Below are 5,942 nucleotides of genomic sequence, written 5' to 3'. Positions count from 1 at the left end.
TGCATTAACCCTTAAGGGTAGTCCTGTGCCCTGCTAAAGGTCATTCTGTCATAGGTCGGTTTTGCACTGTGTATGTAGTTGATAAACAACCACTACATTTATATGAAAAAGAAGTAATCCACTAAATTCTAAGTGATGGATTTTTTTTTTTTTTTTTAAATGATGGTAGCTTCTGGGGCCAGTGTGCCTCTGTGTCTATATCCTGGAATACACCTGCTCCTCTGGACTACCACAACTTTTTATTAGACTAAGCTTGGGTCATGAAGGAACATTACATTCAGTTTATTTTATTGCAGATGGTAGGAAGGCATGCACTAGATTTCCATTAGATTTTCACCAAAAAACTTCCTAATGTTTGTAAAGTTCACTTAGGCAAGAATTGCACATTTTGAGGCAGCACAGGATAAAATTTGGTTCTTACTGAACCCCCCACCTTCATACTAGAAGGTGAGTTAGGACCCTGGAAAGATAGAAGTCCCATATTGAGTGTCTGAATTATGTTAACACTGTGCAGACTCCAAGTTTCCAAGCCTTCTGAGAGAAAATACACATACATCCATACACTCACATACACACATGCACACACACGAATGAAAGAGAGGACTAAGGAGAGAAGAAGTAAACCTGCCATGACCTCAGTTTCCAATTTGTAAAATGAGAAAGCCAGACTAGAAGGTTCTCCAAAGCCATTTCCTGCTCTAAGTGTAGCAGACATCTCAAATGCTGGACCTGTATTAGCCCTTTGTGGACAGGGAGATGAAGAACACGGCTTGCTCTCCAGCAAAACTTTAATTGCAGAGCTTTAATTAGAGAAAGAATCAAAATTCTCTTTCAGATTATGTTTTTTTAATTTTATTTTTAATTGTGTTTTTATTGTTTCCATTTTATTTTAAAAGAGAAATGAAAGCTGCAATTTGCCAAATTGCTGCACACTTTTTCTTGCCATACAACTGCCCTAGCAAGTTAACCTAAAACAGTTTTCTAAAATGTATTTTTAATGGGAAACTGAGATCGCTGAAATTTGTCTTGAACATTTTTTTTTTCCTTTAGACCTCTTATAGGGCTCTGGAGTTTCCATACCTCCGTGCCAAGAGCATGGCAAAGGAATTCGGCTCAGCTTAGTAATTACCTTGTGCTAGTCTTGCTCAAAGTTGTTTTTCTCTTAATGGGTTAGGAGAGCCATTCAAATGCTTTGATTCTAGTCATCAAAGTTCCAATGGGGAGGGTAGGTGAATGTGTATGTAATGTTTAGCCTATAAAAATGGCCATATCCAGAGCTTATGCAGAGTAAATTCTTACTAGGGACTCTGAATGAGGGCAGGTCAATGTGGAAGAAAGCATGAGAAAATGAAAGAGCTGAAGTAAGTCTGGCAGTATCCTTCCTTCTCCTTCTCCAAATTAAGTCTCACGATTATAGTGGACATTTATTTTTGCCCCCTCTCATGGCACGAGGGAAAGATCTTCCCAAAGTCTCCCAGTGTGCTTCCAGAACGCTGACTCACTCCCAGACTCCACAGTGGAGCATGTACATTAGTTTCTCAGACTTTCTGTGGTGAAGGACCAGTTTGCTTCCTCTCCCACTCCCCCATCCACCGTGGGCCGATACTTGCACAAAACGCAGTGCAAATGAATCACTGAAAAAAATGACACAAAAAACAAAGACAAACAAAATACAAGCCTCGGTTTTAATTATTAGACTCAATTACTCTGTCAGATTGTAATAGAAGTGTCTATCATCCTCAATGTCTACCCTTGTTGCAGGTGGTAACAAGCATGTGGAAACAAGTGCTGGTCCATGGACCACACTTTGAGTAGCACTGGCTAAGACCAGGCCAACAGTATTCTCCAGTTCCCAGTAATTATCTCAGGAGTGTTCTTATGACCTGAGCTGGTGCCATTCACCTGAATATTGGGACTTTAGTTGAGAACACTGGGGCAACAATTCTCTGTTTTTTCCTGGCTGGATGCCATCATGGGACCACAAGAGAAGCGGCTTGGGAATGTGTCAACACTGAGAAAGCAGAACCAAGGGATAGTGAGTCAGAACCCAGATCTACTCCTATATTGCAGAGAAATATAAGCCAATAAATTAAAATTAAGCAAGCCAGAATTCATCTGGTTTGCTCTCATCTGCAGGGGGGTCTTATGTGATACAGTGATTAACTGGCATATTTCTTCATGAACTCTCAACTAGTTTCTCTTTTGCCAGTCATCTTTCTGAAACAGAGTATGCCATTCTCCTGGTTATGAAGCTTCCCACTGCCCTCAGTACAAAGTTCAAGTTTCCTTAAACTGTCACTCAAAGGCTTCCACCGTTGATTCCCCTTCTACTTTTTCAGCCCAATTTTTTGCTACTCTCATCCTCAGGCACCTACCGTGCTTTAGCGTGACCAGACGTGTATTTTTATATATGTTCTAGGTTCGCTCGTGTTCCCTCTGGCTGGATCGCACTTACTCTTCCCACACCCTTTTCTGACTTTCTAAGAATAGAACCTTGAGAACATAAGGTGTTCATTATTCTGAAACATTACGCATCACCATCATTCCTGCTGATTCAAGGGCTAATTTTGCAAGTGTTGGCAGGAGGGCAAATTGATGCACCCAGACATTTGATAAAAGTTGCATTGAGACCCCAGAGATCTCATTTCGTAGGGAATCTAATACGGTTTTACTAAGCAAATCTCAGAAAGCAACATGCTTAGACAAAGTATGACTTTAGTTACTATAAAAATGAATAAGCAAGAGATGAAAACATACATCCACACCAAAGCATGTACAGAAATAGCAGATTTATTCATAAAAGCCAAAGAGTAGAAACAACCCAAATATTCAACTGATCAATGTATAAATACAACATGGTGTATCTATATAAGGGAATATGAGTTGCCATAAAAACAAGGAAGTATCGATACATGTTACAACATGGACGAACCCTGAAACAGTATGCTAAGTGAAGGAAGGCAGATACAAAAGGCCATATATTGTATGATTCCACTCATATGAAACATCCAGAATTGACAAGTCAGTAGACAAAGTAGATTAGTGGTAACCTAGGGTGGGGGCAGGAGGAATGAGAGGACTGAAGGGTGAATGAAGCCTATGGGGAAGAGTTTCTTTTTAGAATAATGAAAATGTCCTAAAGTTGATTGTGGTGATGAATGCACAACACTGTGAATACACTAAAAGCCACTGAATTGTACACTTTTAATGGGTGAATTCTATGGTATGTGAATTAAGTCTCAATAAAGTGGTCTAAAAAAAAGAAAACGTATAGGAGCGTTATTCATAGTTGCCAAAACTGGGAAGCAGCCAAGATGTCCTTCAATAGGTGAATGGATAAATCAACTGTGGTACATCCAGACAATGGATATTATCCAGCGCTAAAAAGGAATGAGCCATTAAGTCATGAGAAGACATGGATGAGCCTTAAATGCATATCATGAAGTGAAAGAAGCAACTCTGAAAAAGGCCACACACTGTAGGATTCCAACTAGATGACATTCTGGAAAAAAACTCTGAAGACAGTAAAAGGATCAGTGGTTGCCAGGGATGATGGGGCAGGATGGGATAAACAGGCAGAGCATGGAGGATTTTCAGGGTAGTGAAACTACACTGTATGATACTATAATGGAGGATACATGTCATTATATGTTTGTTCAAACCCATAGAATTAAAACGCCAAGAGTGAACTCTAATGTAAACTATGACTATGAGTGAGAATGATGTGTGTCATTGTAGGTCCACAGACTGTAATAAATGCCCCATGCTGGTTCTGGATATTGAGAGTGGGAGAGGTTGTGTGTGTGGTAGGGAGGCAGAGGGACATATGGGAACTCTGTACTTTCTGCCTAGTTTTGCTGTGAATCTAAAACTACTCTAAAAAATAAAGTCTACAGAAAGAAGAAGAGGAGGAGGAGAAGGAAGGAGAAGAGGGAGAGGAAGAGGAAGGAGTCCTGAATACCTCACAAAGCTCATCTCAGTTGGCACCAGCTATAAATTTTTCCCTGACCCTTCTCTCTTCTGCTTCCTGGCAGAAGAATTAATTACTCCTTAATCTGTGTTTTCATTGTGTTCTTGTTCCTACTTCCTTTACAGTTCATATCACTTTATTATAGTTGTTTGCAGGTCTCACTAAACTATGACCTGCTCAGGGGCTGAGGCAATACCTTGTTTTGTTATTTCTACTAGAAATACTACACAGTAGAGCTCAGTAAGTTTGGTGTGTGAATGAATGAGAGACATCTTACAGCTCGCTACTGTTTTCAATATAGTTTAAAAGGATTTTTGCCCCAGAATCTGTTCTTCAGGTCTTTTGTTATCCTGAAAATAGCTGTCCCCATGTGGCTTATCCCAGGGACAGTGATGAGGATGGGAATGAGAGAGCATTGAGGACTGTCCCTAGAAAATGGAGGACATAGGAGAATCTTAAACCAATGGCGTATCTAGACTTACCTATATGGAGTCTCTTCAAATAGAAGAGTATTATTCTACTAGAGCTTTTGGAAAATACTCCTCCTTGGAGACAGTACGACCAAGTGCAGTATAAAATCCAGGACCAGACTTAGGTGGTGACACAGGTCAGCTGGGGTTGTGAAAAGATCTCACTCCACCAAAAGCCATCTCTGCCTCCTCCGGATGGCTGCCTGAGTTGCTCATGTGAAAGCTTTATTATAAGGCTTAGGGGTTAGATGTATGTAGATTGTGTGAGATGTATTCCTGAGAAGGATGGCATTTTAAACTTTTGTTATTCACTTACACCTTACTGAGAGTCATACGTAATATGGCTCTTGAAAGCAGGTTTTCAGAGGGCAGTAGAGAAAACCTGTAAAGACATTGGTGCCAAGCGTGAAAAGGAAAAGGTACCTAAAGGGGTGACAGAATAACAAAAAGAACTTAACTTTTCTTCACAAACTTGCCAGCATTTAATGGACAAAGTGGGTATTTTTAGCCACACAGCTGCTTTAATTTTAGGACTAGGGTGACTTTTTAAGAAATCACTTATTGTTTAAAATAGAGGTGTTGAGAACATTGGGGATTTCATTGTCAGTGCTCTTCTACTTACAACTGAGTGATCTAGAGAAGTCACTTACCCTCTCCGAGCTTCAGTTTTGTTCTTTCATAATAGGGACACTATAATACCTGTCCTGCTCACATCATGGGGTGATTGTGAGGTTGCTCCCAGTAAACTTCTTTAAAAATTAGCAAATCATTTACACTTGATTTTAGTGTAGAGACGATAAGTGCTGTGAACCAGTGGAGGTTATTTTTGGTGAGATTATATATATATACCTTTAATATCTTGTTCCTTTAAATTTTGAAGGAACTTCTACCAGGTTCTGAAAAAACTTTTAATTCAAGGCACATAAATGTGCCTAAGGATATCTAGTCAACATGTGCCCTTTTAAAAGAGAAAAGACGTTCTTTGACTATCTTCTCAAAGAATCATTAATTTGTATCAGAAAATTGGAGAGGTTGGACATGCAGAGTTGCCTTTTCTAAGGGGCATGATGTGTTTGAGCATTTGCGACCCATAGTACCTGTCACTTTGCTCCTGTGTTCCAGAGATCACCTGGCAATTCACAAATGCAGCAGGACACCTGTCCTGTGTACACGTGTAACTCTCGGCCTGCAGAGGGCTTTTCCCTAGAACAGCACCATGAGGCCCTTAAGGACAGAGACCAGGACTTACAGATGTTTGTGTCTCTTGGCTTCCAAAAGAAAATATTAAAGGAAAATGTGGCTGGGACTGCATGTCAGGATGAGGAGGAAGTGGTGCTCTTGGCAGATTTGATCTTCCGGGCAGGTTACCTGTTCCTGCATAATTGAAAGGAGACTCTGCTGGGCCAGGGTGAAGGCTGTCCTACCCTTTCACAGACGATGAGTTAACAGTGCTAGGCCAGGGGTGTCAAATAAAGGGCATCGCAGTTTAAGAAAGACATGAG

The sequence above is a fragment of the Halichoerus grypus genome, unplaced genomic scaffold (genome assembly GCF_964656455.1).
Source record: "Halichoerus grypus unplaced genomic scaffold, mHalGry1.hap1.1 HAP1_SCAFFOLD_80, whole genome shotgun sequence".
NCBI classification, from domain to species: Eukaryota; Metazoa; Chordata; class Mammalia; order Carnivora; family Phocidae; genus Halichoerus; species Halichoerus grypus.
The sequence above is the reverse complement of the archived record's forward strand: the minus strand, read 5'-3'. Positions refer to the sequence as shown.